The following is an 18,086-nucleotide window of genomic DNA, read 5'->3' as shown; positions in this document are numbered from 1 at the left end:
GAAGTAGGGCTCTTATCCCCCTTTTCACTACCTGTAATTGCTTCCTTGGAGGAAACTGCCTTGCCCTGGTCCTGCAGACCAGTGTTCTGTGAGGAAATGTGTTTGATAGTCTCTCAATTGCTCAGATATGAGGAAGCCACTGCCAGTTTCTTCTCTTTCTTCGTTTTCAATGTTTTCCTCATAATTCAAATTTAAGACTTGTGGATTCTTGGAATTGAAAGAGGACTATCCAGCCCACTTACCACGAGAGGTTAAAGATGTGCCCTTGTTGTTTTGGTGCGGGGGCCAGAGCTAGAGCCTAGGTCTCATACTTCCTCAGCCAGAGCTTTTTCTAGGACATCCTTCTCACTATGCCTGGGATAGCTGTTGAACTTGCCCAAGAGTAGCTTATTAGTGGAGAGAACCATGAACTTGGTAGATGGAAAGTCGGGTTTGATGCCTGACTTTGCACTATCATTTTAGACTTCAGTTTTTGAGAGGAGGATTAAATTTGATGACTGGAAAGGTCACTTCCGGTTCTTGGTTTTGCTTCCTTAAGCATAGGTTGTGACTGAAAGAGAGGGGGCCAACTCCCACGTGGCTTAAGAAGGAAAAGAGTGTGATTATAAAGATGTTTCTGATCCTGAATTTAATGGGTGAGGTTCAAGGTGGCCTCTGTGGTTGAATGAACTCTTCTTGGGTACTATGGTAACACTTTGAATTACTCACATTCACTTGGTGGTGCTTTAGGTTTAAACTCAGAATCCTCACACCTACCCTCAGGTATTGGTAACTTAAAACACCCTGAAAATATGCGCTATCCATCCACTTGTGCCTTTCTCCTGCCCTAGTAATATTGTAACTCTTTACTGAGAAAATAGCCTGCAATGGTTAGCTTCTGCCTTCTGCTTACAAGTGGTAGGGTTAAAAAGAAATACTAGAACTGGGAAGTGTTCACACACAAATGAAATGATTTTGGCAGTTATCTAAACACCTGTTTAGGAAAGCCTATTTCGTTTTTCGTACTGATGAATTGCTGCAGGATTTCTCAAGTTATTCTGTCATTGTCTCTTTTCACCTGTTTAAAGAATGCAGATGTTAATGGCTTCTAGCAGCATCTCTGCCTGGATTGATGAACACAAGTTCCTGTTAGCCTCTCAGCTCTGTGGGGTTTCTGGTCTGCTTCCTAGAATCCACCACCTTTGGCATATTCCCTTTTGAGCTCAGGACCAACTTTTCCCAGAGTTGTCACTAATTTTTCCGTGGTTGCAATTGTTCCTATTACTTCATGGTAGCTCTGCATTCTTTTACATACAATCTAGTTTTATTTCTTTTCTAAAGTGATTTTGATAAAACATAGAGGTTTTAAAGTCACTGGTGTTTTCTTGAATAAAACATAAAAATACGTGTTCGATGGTGAATAGTATTTCTGGAGCAGAAGTTCAATGGCCACTGAATAGAACAGTTGAGACTTTTTGAAGAGAAAAATCCTTACCCAAACCGAGAGATTGTTCCAGTTCTTTGAAAAGTCAGTGGTCAGTTTGCTGTCAGATGAAGATTAGTGACATTTGTATAGATTTCGATTACATCACATTGTTGAGATCATAATGTTCCTAATGTTCTTCACACCTGACTCCAACTTTTCCTTTTTGCCTTTCTTTTAAAGTCAAACATTACCATAATTAATATCTAAAAAGGGATTTTTACTGGGAATCGATGAGACATTTGGCATTTGCCTTCATTTTCTTTGGAAGATGTTTATTTTTCTTGTCAGCTGCAGGGGAAGAAACCTGCTGTGAAAACTGATAGACCCCAGCTGTCAGGAGCATTTTGGCTGGTATTGTTTTGATGGTATACCCATGGCCGAAGCTAAGTGAAAATTGTGGGGAACATCATCTTATTTTTCATGGAAAACAGCATGGGTTTCTCGAGAGTAAGATCATTGTAACAAAAAGAACCCAAAGCAATTCTTTAGCATAAATATTTATGTAAAGTATGGAGGAAACATCTAGTCCTTGAAACTTTGGGGGTACTTTAGTACTTCAGCAGAAGGCATTGTTCTCATATTAGAGATGCCATCTTTAGTGACAACATGTAACGCAGAGCAGTGTAGCCCTGTCACAGTGGAGATGTCAGGAAACCAGGCACATGCCTCCATAGCTTCATACGGTCAGGAGGGAAATTCACAGAGCAGTGCTGTCCTTGGGTTTTAACCTGCACACTGAATGCATTTGAGATTAAGTGGTGTTCTTTACAGAAGTGTCTTTCTATAGCATGAAATATCTAACAAGGATACATGCAAGAAAGTCAGTTTTATAAACATCCCTGCTTGTGGTTAGTTTGAGATCTGGACTCTTTGGAGAGCAATATCTTTCCTTTTGGTTTTATGACCATCTTTTTCTTAATGCTTAGAAAGAAAAGAGCTTTGCCAAACATTTTTTTTTTCCTGGCATTAGTATCTTTTGGACAATGAAAATGGAAATGGCCCAGTTTCCCAGTTTCTCTGACTAAAGTCTTCAGTTATTTATATATAGTTTAATAGTTTCATCCAGAAAAAAGTAAAGCATCTTCTCTCATTTTTTAAAAGAATAGAAATGAAGATTTATCACATCACTATCAAGGGAAGGTAGAACTTCGATGGTGACACACACAGGCAGAGAAACACATGTATGGACATGCATATATTCACATAGAGACAGACAAGATCACTGAAACGAGGAGAGGACAGGTGGAAGCTATGCCTGCAATTCATTCCTATCACCGATTCAAGCCAAAGGAAAGACTAAGCATTTCATGGTTTTGTTGATGGCAGGGAAGTCCTTTTAATTGCTGCTGATAATCAGACACTTCTGCAGAAGATAAAATAATGACGAAGTTTTGCTTTGTCAGTTATTTTGTCCTGAAATAACTATTCTGCAAATTCATGGAAAACATTTAAAGGCCCCTAAGAAAATCCACATGTAATCAAAGGAAAGAGGAGGCTGTGTTTTGAGGGGGTGCAGTGGATGGGACTGGTTCAGTTTGGTTTGTGAGGAGATATTTATTCATCCCCAGGCACAATTCCATGACTTACTTAACTTCTTAAATGTGGAAGAGAAGTGTCAAGGGATGTTTCTTATTTATCTGGCACTTTTCTTCTCTGATAACAAATATTACTCATGCTCTCTGTTACAGAAACCATGGGGTCTCCATCTCTAGGGGGAAAAATTGCGACATTGTCACGGGCCTCCCTTATTGCCCTTCCTTATACATAGGCCTCAGGGTACAAAGGACACAAGAAATGAGAACAGGTCTCATAAGCTGTCAAAGGCCACGTCAGTGAGATCCCAAAACAAAAGTTGCCCTTTATTCTGTCACACCGGCACGTCCAAGAAGGGGTCGCTGATGAACGACAAACATTTGATATTTTAAAAAACGACCTGACAAAAGCCCAGTCTTCTCTCCACAAAGTTCTCCAAAAGTATTAGGAAACAAATTAATGCAAATACAATTCAAGGGAAAGTACTATTTTAGCATAGTTGCTTTGTCACATCTCTTTTACTGATGGCCATTCTCTGGGTAATTTTTGTGCTAAGCCATTTTGGATTTCATCTGACACACTGATGGCAGGGTGGTGTGTCTTATGTGCATGGAAAATAAACGTGGAAAATGACTTATTGTTGCTGTCTGAAAGCGCCTCAGTTTCTGAATTCTAAAGCAAATTAGGCCTCAGATTTCATTTTTGTAGCTGTAGTATCAGGGAGTGATAAGAACAAGAATGTCTGAGTTTCCTATATCCACACATAGACGAGAAGAGAATTTTCTTTTCACAAGAACAAGGTAAAGCAGCTGTTTAGAAAACCTTAAAATAGTTCTACTTCTACGATTTTCAGTTGCTTTCCTACATGTGGCTTTAAAATTATTATCATCAGCCCAGCTGCAATGGGATGGGTGGTCTTCTATCTTAGGGCCCCCAGGAGAAATTCTCAGTGAAGTTGAATGGTGTTTGCCATGGTCAGTGAAGACCAGAAAACTGTTGCTAACATCATGAGAGTGCAGTTATGAGGGTTAAAACTGTGTAGCTGAAAAGTCATTCTTAAAATGCATCTATTTGGAAAGCAAATATATTTAAGACTACATAAGTGAAAAATAAAATATTGCATCACACAAAGCTATTCAATTTAAAGCAGGTGGGATCTTGAACTATAGGTAGCACAAGTGCGAGGTATTACAAAATATACTCACCTGTGGTTTGGAGCTAGAAAGTTTAGGGCTGATTTTTTTAAAAAAACAGGTACTACCCACCACCATGCCAACCACACTGTGAAAGTGCTGCAGTCTTGCTTTGTGTTTTTATGTGGAGAAACCAAGTGATTCTTCTCTGGAAAAATGGAAAACACAAGCAAAATGAAACAGAAGAATCATGTCTGACTTCCTGAAGGGATCTCGATTTGGGAATTGAGATGCTTTCTTTTTAGTTTGGTCGAGTTGGTACCTGAGATAAGTTAAACCAGCAACAAGACAATTTGAAGTTATTGAGGCAAAAGCGGATGGCAACGTGGTTCTTCTTCTCAGCCTCAGCCCCACAGGTGGGTGAGAGACTATTTCTTCAACTTTACAAAGGCATTGACTGACCGAGAGAGACTGGGTGATTCTTCTGTGATCCCAAAGTAATTCTTCTGTGATTCCGTGGTAGAGAGGGAATTCAGACTTGGGTTATCTGTCCCCTCTTACGCATACTTGAAACTATGCTATTCTGTTTTAGCCTCTGAGATTATCACTTAATATACAAGGATGTCACCACATTTCTTAAGTGCTCACTGGAGTCAGCACACCACATTACAAGGAGACTGGGATTGCTAATCGTGCCTTTGCCAAATATGGCTATTTACCCACTTGAGTTTTCACTGAGGCATTTGATCTATTTCTTTTAATTGTTCTAAAATCCCCTTAAAAATTTTATTCTTCTGGGAGTTCCCTTCATGGCTCAGTGGTTAATGAACCTGACTAGAATCCATGAGGATGTGGATGCTATCCCTGGCCTCACTCAGTTAAGGATCCAATGTTCCCTTGTGGCGTAGGTCGTAGATGTGGCTCAGATCCCGTGTTGCTGTGGCCATGGTGTAGGCCAGCAGCTGTAGCTCTGATTCGACCTCTAGCCTGGGAACTTCCACATACCCTGGTGAGGGCCTAAAAAAAAAGCAAAAAAAAAAAAAATTATTATTCTGTTTTTACAGATGAATACAGCCCTGTGGCCCAACATAGCTAAAGTACTTACCTAAGGTCAGTGTTAGCACACAGCCAACCAGGATTAAAAGCTCGCCTTATTTATGTCTGTAGCTCCTGCTGCATTTATTATCTCTGAAGTCTTCATGAGAAGGGAAAGGAAAGAATAGCGCTGTGGTTGATAATTTAAAATTATCTATTATCTGACTAGAGAAAGACTCTTAGAAGACAACTGAGAAAGAGAAACACATCAAGAGCCTCAGTTTGAGGAATCCCTGGTCACTTAGTTAGGACTCTGCAGCCTTGCTCTGTTGTTTTACTTGTTAGGGGTTTTCCTTTATTGCATATTAATTCCTCGTCCCTGTGGTATGAGAAATTTAAGGAGCAGGAAAGGGCTGTCTGGCTCAGTGGGACTAGGCTGCTATTTAGTCTGGCTGTTTCCTACCCTGCATGCCGATTGATTATCCTGCCTATCGTGTGTTGACATATTTTGCTTGCTGTACTGATTATACATTGGGAGTGCTAATTCTTTTATTGGGTTAGAGTTCAAAGGTGCTCATCTGTCAGCAAAAAGTCTCTCATTTCATGGCGTGCACGGCCTCCTCTTATATCTGTCATTTTTATACTGTTCTCAGAGGCTTTCCTCTGATTTCTGGTCCTAGTTCAATAGCAAAGATCTTGAAGGGGTTTCCTTTGTAGTGAGCTATTTTGTACGGTTTTTGGAGAGAGATTGTGTTCTTTGAAGATATGCAGAATATTGGCATTTCACAGACTCTGACTGAAGCAATGGAAATCACACTACATCCTGCTCTTTGATTTTAACAATTCTGTTGGTACAGATCTCCAAATCTTGGACTTTTCTCAAACATGGTAAATTTCTGAGACCAATAGTTGAAGAGATCCGAACTTGGATTTTGCCTTTCAACGTCACAGCGTTCTGGCTAATCATCAGGAAATAGATTCCCATGAAAAAGAGTCTGGGGAATGGAGATTCAGTTATTTAGAACAGTATAAAAGCTCACCTGATGTCCAAATGTTTTTTTCCTCACATCCGTAGAAATTATAATATAGGTATTTAAAAGATTGCATATATATATATATATTCTTAATTTTGTTTTTTGTTTTTGGGGATTTTTTTGGCTTTCAGGAAATTGAATTTTATTTTTTCAAATGATTTTTTTCTGTTATAGTTGGTTTACAGTGTTCTGTCAATTTTCTACTGTACAGCAAAGTGACCCAGTCACACATACATGTATACATTCTTTTTCTCACATTATCCTCCATCATGCTCCATCATAAGTTACTAGATATAGTTCCCAGTCCTATATAGCAAGATCTCATTGCTTATCCATTCCAAAGGCAATAGTTTTCATCTATTAACCCCAGACTCCCAATCCATCCCACTCCCTTGCCCTCCCCCTTATATTCATAATTTTGAACTGTGATCATAAATAGAAATATCCTCCAAAGTCCTTATTTGATTACATATGATGGGATATTTTGTAATTAGTTTGAGATATTTGAGATAGTAAATAGCTTGCCTTTCTTAATAAGATTGCTAATATGTCAAGAAATGTTTTTTAGAGCTTGTTTCAATTTCTATTTTCCTTATGTGTTGCATTTAGAAGTTGGTCAGATGGAGTTCCTGTCATGGCTCAGTGGTTAACGAACCCAGCTAACATCCATGAGGACACGGGTTCAATCGTTGGCTTTGCTCAGTGGGTCAAGGATCCAGCGTTGCCGTGAGCTGTGGTGTAGGCTGGCAGCCACAGCTGCGATTGGACACCTAGCCTGGGAACCTCCATATGCCGTAGATGCAGCCCTGAAAAAGACAAAAAGACAAAAAAAAAAAAAAAAGTTGGTCAGACTAATAAAAATAAGTGTTATGGTAATCATAGATTATAAAAATTGTCTTTGTGAGTTGGTAAGAAACTCAGTGATGACTAGCTTATGAAGATAAGTGATGCTTATGATGTTTGGACAAGTTAGCCTTCAATTTTCATATAGAACATGGATTAACTCTGATTTAGATAAGTGGCTGGAGTTGGCTTTTAAGCAACTGGGCCAAGTGTCCCTTGTGAGTGAAGCAAAGCCATAGTAGTCCCTTGTTAGAAAAGAAAGGGACATGGGAGTTATTGTCACATTTTAACAACTTTGTCTCTTATTAGTTTGAATACTACAAATGAGAGGAGGTAATGGAACTATTAGAATAAATGGAAATAGACTGGTATGGGAACATTATGTCTGGGTCCAAGAAGAGTAGATTAACTGTAGGACCATGAGGTAGACACAGAAACTCTGAGTCTTAGTTTTTTAATCTGTCCAATGGAATTATTACCTACTTATTCCTATTTATAATTTTTTGATAGTGATTAAATGAGATGATATAAAAATGCATAACATCGTGTCAGTCTGGTACACAGCAGGTATTCAGTAAAAATGAAAACTTTATTGCTTTTCACCTCTCATTGACTTTTTCTAAAAAAACTTCATAATATCAACTTCAAAACATCTTCACCAGCCTTCAGTGATGTCTTTTGCACTTATATGCACATGGTGCTATGCTGATTATGGCACAAAGCAAGCTATATAGATGTGGCTCTTTCTAGGAATTTACTTCCCCAATCACACAGAGATTGATGGATTCATAGGATACGAGGGACCCTGGGGGCTCTCTGCATTCAGTCATTTTACAGAAGAGGAAATAGATTCCCCGAGAGATGAAAAGACTTGCTCAGGATTTCCCAGTTAATTAGTGGCAGTGCCAGGAATAGGATCTGGGTTTCTAGAAGCCTACTCAATGTGTTATTTATCTACCCTTCTTGTTTAGGAAATAAAGGTTATGGTTGTATATTCTGAGTTGTTTGTCTAGAAGGATTATTTCAAAATATTATAGTCTTTAAAGATGCACAGCTAATCAGAAAAAAAAACCCAGCATCTAAGTGTATGTAGTAAGTGAGTAAACATGATTCCAGTGTAAAAGCATGGGTAGTGTGCCAGACCATAGCTTGAAAAGTCTTCCTTAGCTAGCCCATAACCTGCACCATTTTCCACACACTTCTCCCAGTTATTTGATAGAGTCAACTGACATTTTATTCTTATGCAAAATACTCCGCGAACACAACTTCAATCCATTCTCCCTACCCTTGTCCAGCCAGAGTCATTTCCATAAACTCTGATGTAGAAATTTTCAACAGAGTTCTCGTCGTGGCTCAGTGGTTAATGAACCCGACTAGTATCCTTGAGGACACAGGTTTGATCCCTGGCCTTGCTCAGTGGGTTAAAGGATCCGGCGTTGCTGTGAGCTGTAGTGTAGGTCACAGACATGGCTTGGATCCAGAGTTGCTGTGGCTGAGGCTGTGGCTGACAGCTACAGTTCTGATTCAACCCCTAGCCTGGGAACCTCCATATGCTGTGGGTGCAGCCCTAAAAAGACAAAAAAAAAAAATAGAGAGAGAGAGAAAGAGAGAAGTATGACTAACCTCTTCCTAATTTATTTATGTAGATTTTGAGAGTTTTTAAGAATTCAAAAGGTAGAATATTTGTGGGGTAGAGGACAGTTAGATACCTAAGCATAGAAAATTGGATCATACTAAGCATTAAAAAGGACCCAAAGGTTATAGTCTTTGCTATGGCTGGCTTATGGAGTTTTATAGACATATGTGGTGCTCTTCATTCTGTCTATGTTGACCTGGAACATTCCAAGAGGCCAATAACAGTCACTGAACCTCTTGTTCTGCAAGACTCAGTTTCTTCCCATTGCACAAGCTGTAACCTTACCTGGAAAAAAAAAATGATCTAAGTCAAAAGCCCCCAACATACTTAAATTTAATTGTACTATACTTTTCTTTTGTGTAGCCTTCATTATTACTATATACAGTTTAGTTATGCATGTCAAGGTCTAGTCATGATATTATTAATGTGCTATGAATGAATTCTGTAATTGTGGCCTCTACCTTATAGAATAATGTCTCTCAGAGATCTTTGTGATTTAAGAAAGATCTAAAGAGATGCCAAGACAGAGACAGAGAGAGATGAGAGAGAGAGACAGAGAGAGAGAGGTGGGGAGTCTAGGCAATAAGGAAGGAAACCTTCTGACCATATTGTCTAGCAGAGCAAGAGAACGTTGGAAAAGCTGTGACCTGAAAGCATTCGTAAACTGTTATCTCCCCCTGGGAGAAGCTGGAGTGGCCATTCCTCTGTGCTATAACTCTGGGTGTTCATTAAAAATTCATTCAAGGCTAAATCATATCACTGAACAATGAGCATGGAGGCCCAGATCTGTGTGTCAGAGACAGGAGGCCGTAGCAGGGCCAGGTCTTTATGTAGTGGGGTCTGTGTCAGGCAGACAAGGGGAATGGGAGGTTTCCTTGGAGGCTTTTGTAAAGCTCTGTGCTTCTGGGGGCTCGATTAGAATAATCAGCGGCCTTGGGAAATTCACACGGTTTTGGTGAAGCTGTGATCCATCATCATCCATCATACTTGTGCACTGGGTGACTGAGGAGCCAAATACCAGGCCGGCGGGGTGGCCAGAGCCTGGCTCTGCGTGGAGCTCTCGGTCTGGGGCAGGGCTCCAGGAAGCCGGGCAGTGGGAGGGGAGGAGGGGGCTGCAGGGAAGCCAGTCCCTCAGGAGGCCTGTGCTTGGGGGGCTTCCCCCTCCAGCATTGCCCCCCCACTCCCACCCCAGGAGGCAGTCTAGGAACAGGAAGGAATGATACAGCGCTTTGGAAGATTTGTGGATTGTTTGCTTTGGATTTCCTCAGCTTAATTTGTGTTTGGCCGGGTTTGTTTGGAGTTTATTTCTAATTTATTTTGAGTTTGTGTTTGTTTGCAGGCTTTAACAATTTTGAAAAAACTCCCTGGAGTGTTCGTTGTTTGACCTTCCTTCTGTGTGCATTGGCATTGTGGGAAGGATTGGGTTTTGTCATGTCAAAGGAAAGTGGTGGTGGGTGTGTGTGTGTGTGTGTGTGTGTGTGTGTGTGTATTTTGGGGGAGACAACCAATAAAACCCTCACTATACGTTCCTTGTTTTAGCAACATTTTTTTTTCAGGCTCTCTTAACTTAGGAGGAAACATGGTTTTTGATCATTTTCACAAAGTGTTTCTAAATTTCATAATTAGGAGAATTCTGTTTAGTTCTATAGAAAAGCATTTATTGCCACATGATCTCAGAGTCAGTCTTCTCAGAGTCCTGTGTAAAATTGGGTTGCTCAGTAATGACTAATTTGGTTTCTCAGTTCCCAAGCAAAGTACTTTCGCAGCCAAGAATGTAAATTTTTACCGATTTTCCATTTTGGTTTTTCTCAGGAAACCAGGGAAAGAGTCAAATCTAGGTATATGTACATATTAGTACTAATTATATACAATGAAACCATAAATCCCAACATTATGATGCTTATTAGTTAAGAAAATGTACTTAAAATGCGCTCTCTGGTTCAGAGGGTTAATGGAATTATTGACTCTCAAAAACAAACAAAAAAAAGCCCTTTTTTGGATCTGTGTCTTAACACTTAGGCTTATGTAAATCAATATAGAATCCCTGCTATCTTGTTTTTGTTTCACTTTACATTATTTTACTCCCTTTTAATGGCCACCAAATGGTAAACAGTTGCCCTCTCGAAAAGGAGTTTATTGCTTTTCCCTTTTGGACAGTGCAAATAAAACAAATAGGTGTCTTCTAGTTCATTCTCCCCCCTATTATACTTAGTAAAATGAAAATCCAAAGAAGAATGCATGTAAGTATATTGCAGTTTTCCAAGATTTGTTTTGTGTACCTATGAGAAAATATGACTAGTAAAAAAGAAAGAAGTAGACAGATACACATATGATGCTATCTTATTGGTTTCTGTTGCACCCATTGCTGTGAGACACCCCCGGGAATTGTTGGACCTAAAGTAAAATAATCATAGATAATGTCGAACAATAATAACTGGAAATCAACTCCCACCCTCTCCCTGTTTTCCCTTTTCTCTTTCTTTCACTAAGAAAATACACAAGTAAATAATATCAAACAGATTAGTCACTTTGGGGCATGGGGGCACCTGGGCTAAGGGGTATATGGACTGGGGACCCCTCCCCCATAGGCCTGGGGTTTTGGAGATTTGGGTGGAGGGCTAGCAGGGAAGGGCACTGGGTGAAGAATGTTGATTTGCATAATTTCCTGTATATTCATTTATGGGTTTTAAAAATTATCTTAATAAGATTTATTGACTTTTGACTATCTTGTCTCAAAAGTCAAAATTGTGGGGGCACTTTTGTAGGGGCAAAAATTACATCTGTTTGAATTTTGCCTAATAAATTTCTCTCATGACCACTGAGATGAGGAGTTGTTCTGGAGCCTTTCTTGTGGATTCCATCTCAAGCAACATTGAGCAAGGAAGGGGTTGTGTATCTTGAAAGCACCTTGTGAAGCCCAGTGTCTGAGCTGTGATTTCCAGGATATATGGGACAACTTAAAGTTTAGGAACTTAAAGAGTGATCAACATTTAAAAGTATAGTTCCTCATTTAAAGGAATGAGGCTTGTTACAATATTCACATTCCTTAAGAGTCTGCCAGACCTAGTGAAGGTGTCTTCAAATGCCTTACCTGACATTTTCTCTATTTGCACCTGCAAGAATGACAATTTTCCTTCTGTTCCTATGTTGATCATGTGATTTCTGTGGAGTCTTCATCAAGGGAAAAGCCCCTGGTTCTACAGTGCCCTCATGCCCTAGGTGCCTGGGCTTCTCTTGTTGCCTCCTAACTGCCCAACACTCCTACTACGATGTTTGGTCTCTCAGCCTTTGTTTTCTCATCCCCCATATGTGTCTCATCCCACAGAGTGGCAGACTCTACTGACCACTGATAAAATAACTCATGATGTAGTATATTGGTTCATCAGGGTTATTTTATGCCCCCTTTCCCTACTCCCTCACCAGATTCTCTCAATTTTACTTCCCAGATCTCTCTCTCTCTCTCTCTCTCTCTCTCACTCCCTCTCCCTCTGTTTGTCTCTCTCTTATTTTTCATCCTCCACCATCATGGTCATTTTAAAAAAGCCTTTGTTGTCTCTTGCTTGGATTACTGAAATGGTTTCTGACCAATTCATCTGCCTTCTATGTCATTCCTCTCAAATGTCTCTTGTTCTTTGAGTCAAAGTGCTCATCCTAAAACACATCTCTGATCTTTCCATTCTTCTCCCCGAGACTCTTCACTATCACCATATTCATAAAAGGAGAAAGGTCCAACTCTAGAACCTGGCATAGGGATGTCTTTGACCTACCGGCTGCTCATTGCTTCTTCCTTCCCGTCTCTATCTACCTTCTTTCTCACTATAAATCTGGTGGTATTGAGAAACCCTTAGTCCCATGCCCTTACAAAGCAGCGGAAACAAATCCGACTAGGAACCATGAGGTTGCGAGTTCGATCCCTGGCCTTACCCAATGGGTTAAGGATCCGGCATTGCCATGAGCTGTGGTGTAGGTCACAGATGTGGCTTGGATCTGACATTGCTGTGGCTCTGGCGTAGGTTGGCAGCTGTAACTCCGATTAGACCCCTAGCCTGGGAATTTCCATATGCCGTGGGCGCAACCCTGAAAAGACAAAAAAATAAGTTAAATAAAATACAGTCCTCTTTCTTCCTGGAATGATCTTTCTTCCTTTGTCTTTTCTCTGGGAGGCTCCCTTGAAACCATCTTTATTCTTTCACATCCTTCTTAGGTGTCACCATCCCTGGACAGCCTATCCTAACCTTCCTTATCCTCAGAATGAAATCCTTTCTCATCTGCACCTCACACGTAGGTTGTTAATCATGGGTCCTATGTTTTATTTGTACAGCTTTTTTCTCTACTGGACCATGGCTCTTTGAGGCCAGGAATGAAGTCAGTCATTTGGGCTCCTAGAGTTTAAGCTGTGTCTGTGTAGCTCATAGGCAATTTTTAAAAGCATTTAGAAAGGAACAAGCTATCAATGGTCAAGAGGACTCTTGAAGACGGTTTTGCCTTAACCCAAAGGAATGATGCTTCATGGGGGGGGGTTGATTTCAGACATGAGAGCAGGTTGGGTCAGGAATGTCATTTTTTGGGTGGGTTAGCTTAAGACAGGCCTTGGTCTACACATCCACTGGAGCTGAGGGGAGGGAGAGCATGCATATCATGTGTTGTCTGGGGTTTGGCAGAGTGGAGACATCAGTGCTGATGGTGCCCAGACTCCCATACTTAACAGCAGACCCCATAGGTTATTAAAGCTGAGAGCCTATCTAGGAAGATTAGCTGGAGGAAGTGCTTTAGCCACAGAGCAAAGGCAGTCGCTTGATTAGTGCCTCAGACATGGTATGTCACTGTGGTATTGGATTTCTATGTGAACCATTACTCGGATATTTGAGATCTGGAGCTTCAGTTCTAAACTGACCTTGCACTTGATTTCTGAATCCAGGCATCAGCAATGGGCCCTGCTCACATCTCTTAGACTGCATTTCCCAGTAGTAAGTTTTTTATCCTTTGTTTTCAGACATTTGAAAGAGATGCTGAGAATTAACCCATATGGTGTTTGTTTAGGTGGGGAATCCTAAATAGCTTCTTGTCCTGGGAGAACACGGTAGCAAATATATCTTTACAGTAATGTGTTTTAAATCAAAAGGGCTCCATATTTTCCCTTGTGTTTGAATGTGACATTCTTGATCATTCCAGACCCACCTGTCTGAAAACACAGGAATCAAAAACAGGAGTCACTCTCAAATTTCACCTCTATTTAATCCATCACAGGAACATACTGGCTTTTCACTGTATATATATAAAAAACCACACTAGGACATTTAAACAAAGTGACACAGATCATCAGCAGATCAACTGGGAATGACGGCTCAATCAAACAAATGTATGTTGAGAATTTCCACAGGGCAGCTCGTGCAGCAGCCAAGCCAAATTTGTTTAGTATACATGAGTTAGCTGCTTAGGAACATTCGCTATGCTGCATGCCAGATGATGACTTTTCTATGTAAACATCCATTTAGCAGCATATACCCATCCATGAAAGTGTTGGCGTGTTTTTGATCTATTCTCCTGGACTCCTGAAATTATGACTTCATTCCACTGGCAGCCAAGTACCAAACCCACACATGCACCATTTAGGATTTAAAAAAAAGGGGGGATGGGTAAGCTATACACTTATTTCAAAATGTAATATAACCATCCAAAAGGTAGGAGAAACTCCATAAAAGTGACAGGTCATTTCACTTTCCTGACAAGCAATAAAGCAAGCATCATTAAAATGGATGTCAAATTACAGGGCAGGGAAGCAGCAGGGAAAATACTTACCTTGTTCTTGGTATTTGAAATAGAATGTGGTGTATTTATCCTACCTCAGCCTAAATTTGGAGGCATTCCTTTTTGGGGGTGGGAGTTAAGGCCTCATTTATTAAGTTGGAATTTCAGAATCAGATCCCATAAGTAAGAACATTTGGATTCTTCAGAAAAAGGCATTTTAAAATTTGTTTTATTAATTCTGTACCTGAACAATTTACTTATTTTTTAAAAAGAAATCACTTAAAGAATAGAAGACTCCATTGATCACATTCTTTAAGCCCAGACCAAGAGAGCCAAGTGTTTATTAAGAAAACCTCCACAGAAACAAACCCCCAGACTTTCTGGTAGAATTTTCAAACTCTGTGTTTACTCTCACTGGCTGTTGTGAAGTCCACCTTGCATTGTGCAAGGTTCAGCTCGATGCTCTAGTTTATTAATCAAAAGTCTCTCTGATTCTTTTCAACTGGGGAAGTCTCAATTTGGGAGGATGTTTTCAAAGAGAAAGCTTGAGAATTCCCTTTTTGGACCAAGGGGTAATTGAAATTTGTTGGAAGGGATCTTTGTTTCCAAATTTTAACCTCCTCTAGAAGAGCACTTGGCAATTATCACTTGCTTGAGCAAATATTCTGAGTGGCCAATAGATTAGAAATTCTCTAAAAAATACCTCCTCTCCAGTGGTGGCAATAACTTTTGTGGATAATAGCTTCCTTTAAAATCTGCTTAAGATTCACAGCTGGCTGACCTACAAAGTACAGCTTTTAAAAATGAAACTTCTCATAATTAGCATTTTGTAAAGTTGGTTCAATTTGAATTTGAACATTTACTGTATTCAGGGCATTGGAGCAGAAGTATAAGGATAATTGAGACACAGCCACTGCTCTCAAGCAGCTGAAAATCAAAATGAGGAAATAAGACATGAAAACAACTAACATCAGGGTAAATGACAGAAGAATATGTTCTGAAGTGCATTTTACATTCTCTGGGATCCAAAAAGGAAGGTACTTACTATGGCTGGGGAGGTGGTGGACATGTAGATTGGGAATCCTTTGCAAGTGAGATGACATCTAAATTGGATCTGAAAGAGTTTCAGTGCATAAACTCTTCACTGCTGCCTCTTCCCTGAGGCCTTCCCTGACTACGTAATCACTCACCTCCACAATTCTGTTTCATTTTCTCCTCAATACTAGCACTCTCTCAGATTCTCCATCTATGTGTTGGTTCCTTTTTCTCTCTACCCACCAGGCTATAAGGTTCTTGAAATCAGGGGCATTGCTGGTTTTGCTCACTGCTCCATTCCTAGCCGTCAGAACAAGAGTGGACCTTCACTAGGGAGGAGTGTGTTGGGGAGTGAGGGAAGGACATTTGAGATCAGAAGGCTGACAAGGAGAACAGCAGAGAAACTACATTTCACAGGCTATTCATGGACACAAAATAGATTATTGTGGCTAGATTATAGGATGCATTAAAAGCATAAGACGGGCAAATTAGTTATGACCAAAGACAAACAAACTTTCCAAGGTGTCCAAAAGTTGTTACCAGTTTTTGAGAAAAAAATTGGTGAGCTCTAACCCTTAATGAGGGTCAGTCTTGATGATCCATGATAAAACTTTCTTAGGAGTCGGATATGCCTTTAGCAGCATTCACACATCCATGAAAGCAACTGTGTTATATGTTCTTCAGACCCTTTATTCAGGTTTTAACATGGGATATAGGCAATTTTTATATTTTCATTACTATTAATGTGCCCCCAAATGTGGAAAAACAGGAGGCCATGGTTAAATCCATAGAGAAAACACTGATACCGATGTAAGTGTACATAGAGTTTAATGACTTGAGTTGAGGGCAAAATAATATTAGATTGAGTGGGGATTTGTAGTAAACAAAATATTTTGTTTAAATATAAATATAAATATAAATTAGAACAATAACCTACCACATTGCCACACATACATTTTACATAGTCCCAAGAATACTGTTTATCAAAGCAGCTCCCAGGTATTGGGATAAACCTGAAGCTTTCAAAGTGTTGATTGATCGCTCACTGTTAGTGGTTCACTAGGATTCCATAGCTGCTCCCCAGTCAACAGCCTGGAAGGAAATGATACTAGGCTTGGAACAAAGGCTGGACTGTTACGTTAACAACTGCCTTACACTGCAGTTAAATATATCAATTAATAGTCATAAATTTCTAGAGGCATGATCTGGTAAGAATACAGAATAAACTGCATGTGACAATTCAATTTTCTATCCCCACAGGAGCACAGGCTGCTCCTCACTTTTGCATAACAGAACTTTGAGAGAACTCTGGGTGGGTTTGCCTGTCTTCTACTACTGAGCTTCTTGGAAGTGTTGGGAGTGTTGTCATGGTAGTGGGATGTATGTATAGCCTGGATGTACCTGTCCCCATCTTCATCCATCAGCCAAGAATTAGAGGTGTTTTTGGGTGTCCACCAATTACACCATAGTACTGGAGGAACAGCAAGAAAGTTCTTCGTGTAGTTCCCACTGTGGTGCAGTGGGTTAAGGATCCGGTGCCACAGCAGCTGTGGCATAAATTGCAGCTGCAACTCAGATTCGATCCCTGGTCCAAGAACTTCTATATGCCCCGGGTGTGGCCAAAAAGAAAGAAAGTTCTTGGAGTTATTCATGTTCTTTTATCATATTCTTTTACTTTTCAAGGCACACGTTCTTTCTGAAGTGTTAAAATGGGATATTTGTGGTAGGAATTGAACTGCCCTATCCAAGGGTTAGGGAAAGAGATAAACTAATCCCATGACTTTTTCTTCTCTGCATTTTGGGCTAAAATCATGGGAAGTTTATCCCATTATCAAAAATTCTTATTTTGCATGGCCAATAACGTCTGTTTCAAATATAAACCTTCTAACCTTATTCAGGCCAGGCTCATCACAGAGATGAGGAGAACTCATCTTTTTATACCATATCACTGATTGGTCTTTCTTTCTTTTCTTTTTCTTTTTTTTTTTTTTTTGTCTTTTTTAGGGCTGCACCTGAGGCATATGGAGGTTCCCAGGCTAGGGGAATTGGAGATGTAGCCCCTGGTCTACACCATAGCCACAGCGATGTCAGATCCAAGCCACATCTGCAACCTACACCATAGCTTACAGCAATGCCAGATCCACTGAGTGAGGCCAGGGATCGAAACTGAGTCCTCATAAATACTAGTCAGATTTGTTTCTGCTAAGCCATGCCAGGAACTCCCACACAGTGATCTTTCTTTACATTTGGATTCAACAAGTGTTTATTGATAGGGGAGTGATAAAGAATGAATTGTTCATGAACTATTTCATTACCTTTGTTTCCTGAATGCAGGTAGATCTGAAAGATAACTGATCATTAAGGGCTGTCACTTAAGACCTAGAGATAAGAGAAACTTTCCTAATAAAAATGATAATGACTTTTGGCATTCAGAGTTTCCTCTAAAGTTTACAAAAGATGCTCAAATGCATTATTTCTTCTGATTCTTACTACACGTTTGTGTTACAAGCATTTTACAAACCAGCGTTGTCTAGAAGTTCCTACTACGGTGCAACGGGATGGGCATTGCACCCGCACAGTGGGTTAAGGATCTGGTGTTACTACAGCTGCAGTGTAGGTGACAA

The 18,086-nt window shown here is 40.1% G+C and overlaps 1 protein-coding gene across 29 annotated transcripts in view; it reads left to right on the top strand.

Moving 5' to 3' along the window:
• Window positions 1-18,086, top strand: part of MECOM (MDS1 and EVI1 complex locus) — a 582,493-nt gene that overhangs the window by 253,278 nt on the left and 311,129 nt on the right. For 8 of the 29 annotated variants that reach the window (XM_084990167.1, XM_084990139.1, XM_084990137.1 and 5 more), the window contains exon 1: window positions 4,251-4,547. The exons of the other annotated variants lie outside the window; for them this stretch is intronic. The gene's annotated coding sequence lies outside the window, so the exon portion shown is untranslated. Of the gene's footprint in view, window positions 1-4,250; window positions 4,548-18,086 lie in introns of those variants that run through there. 29 annotated transcript variants of the gene reach the window in all.

Source organism: Sus scrofa, chromosome 13, assembly GCF_054392235.1.
Source record: "Sus scrofa isolate SSC_HxYL_T2T_F1_AM1 chromosome 13, Sscrofa_HxYL_maternal_Yorkshire_Landrace_v2.0, whole genome shotgun sequence".
Classification (NCBI taxonomy): Eukaryota; Metazoa; Chordata; class Mammalia; order Artiodactyla; family Suidae; genus Sus; species Sus scrofa.
This window is presented reverse-complemented; position numbering and strand designations above follow the sequence as displayed.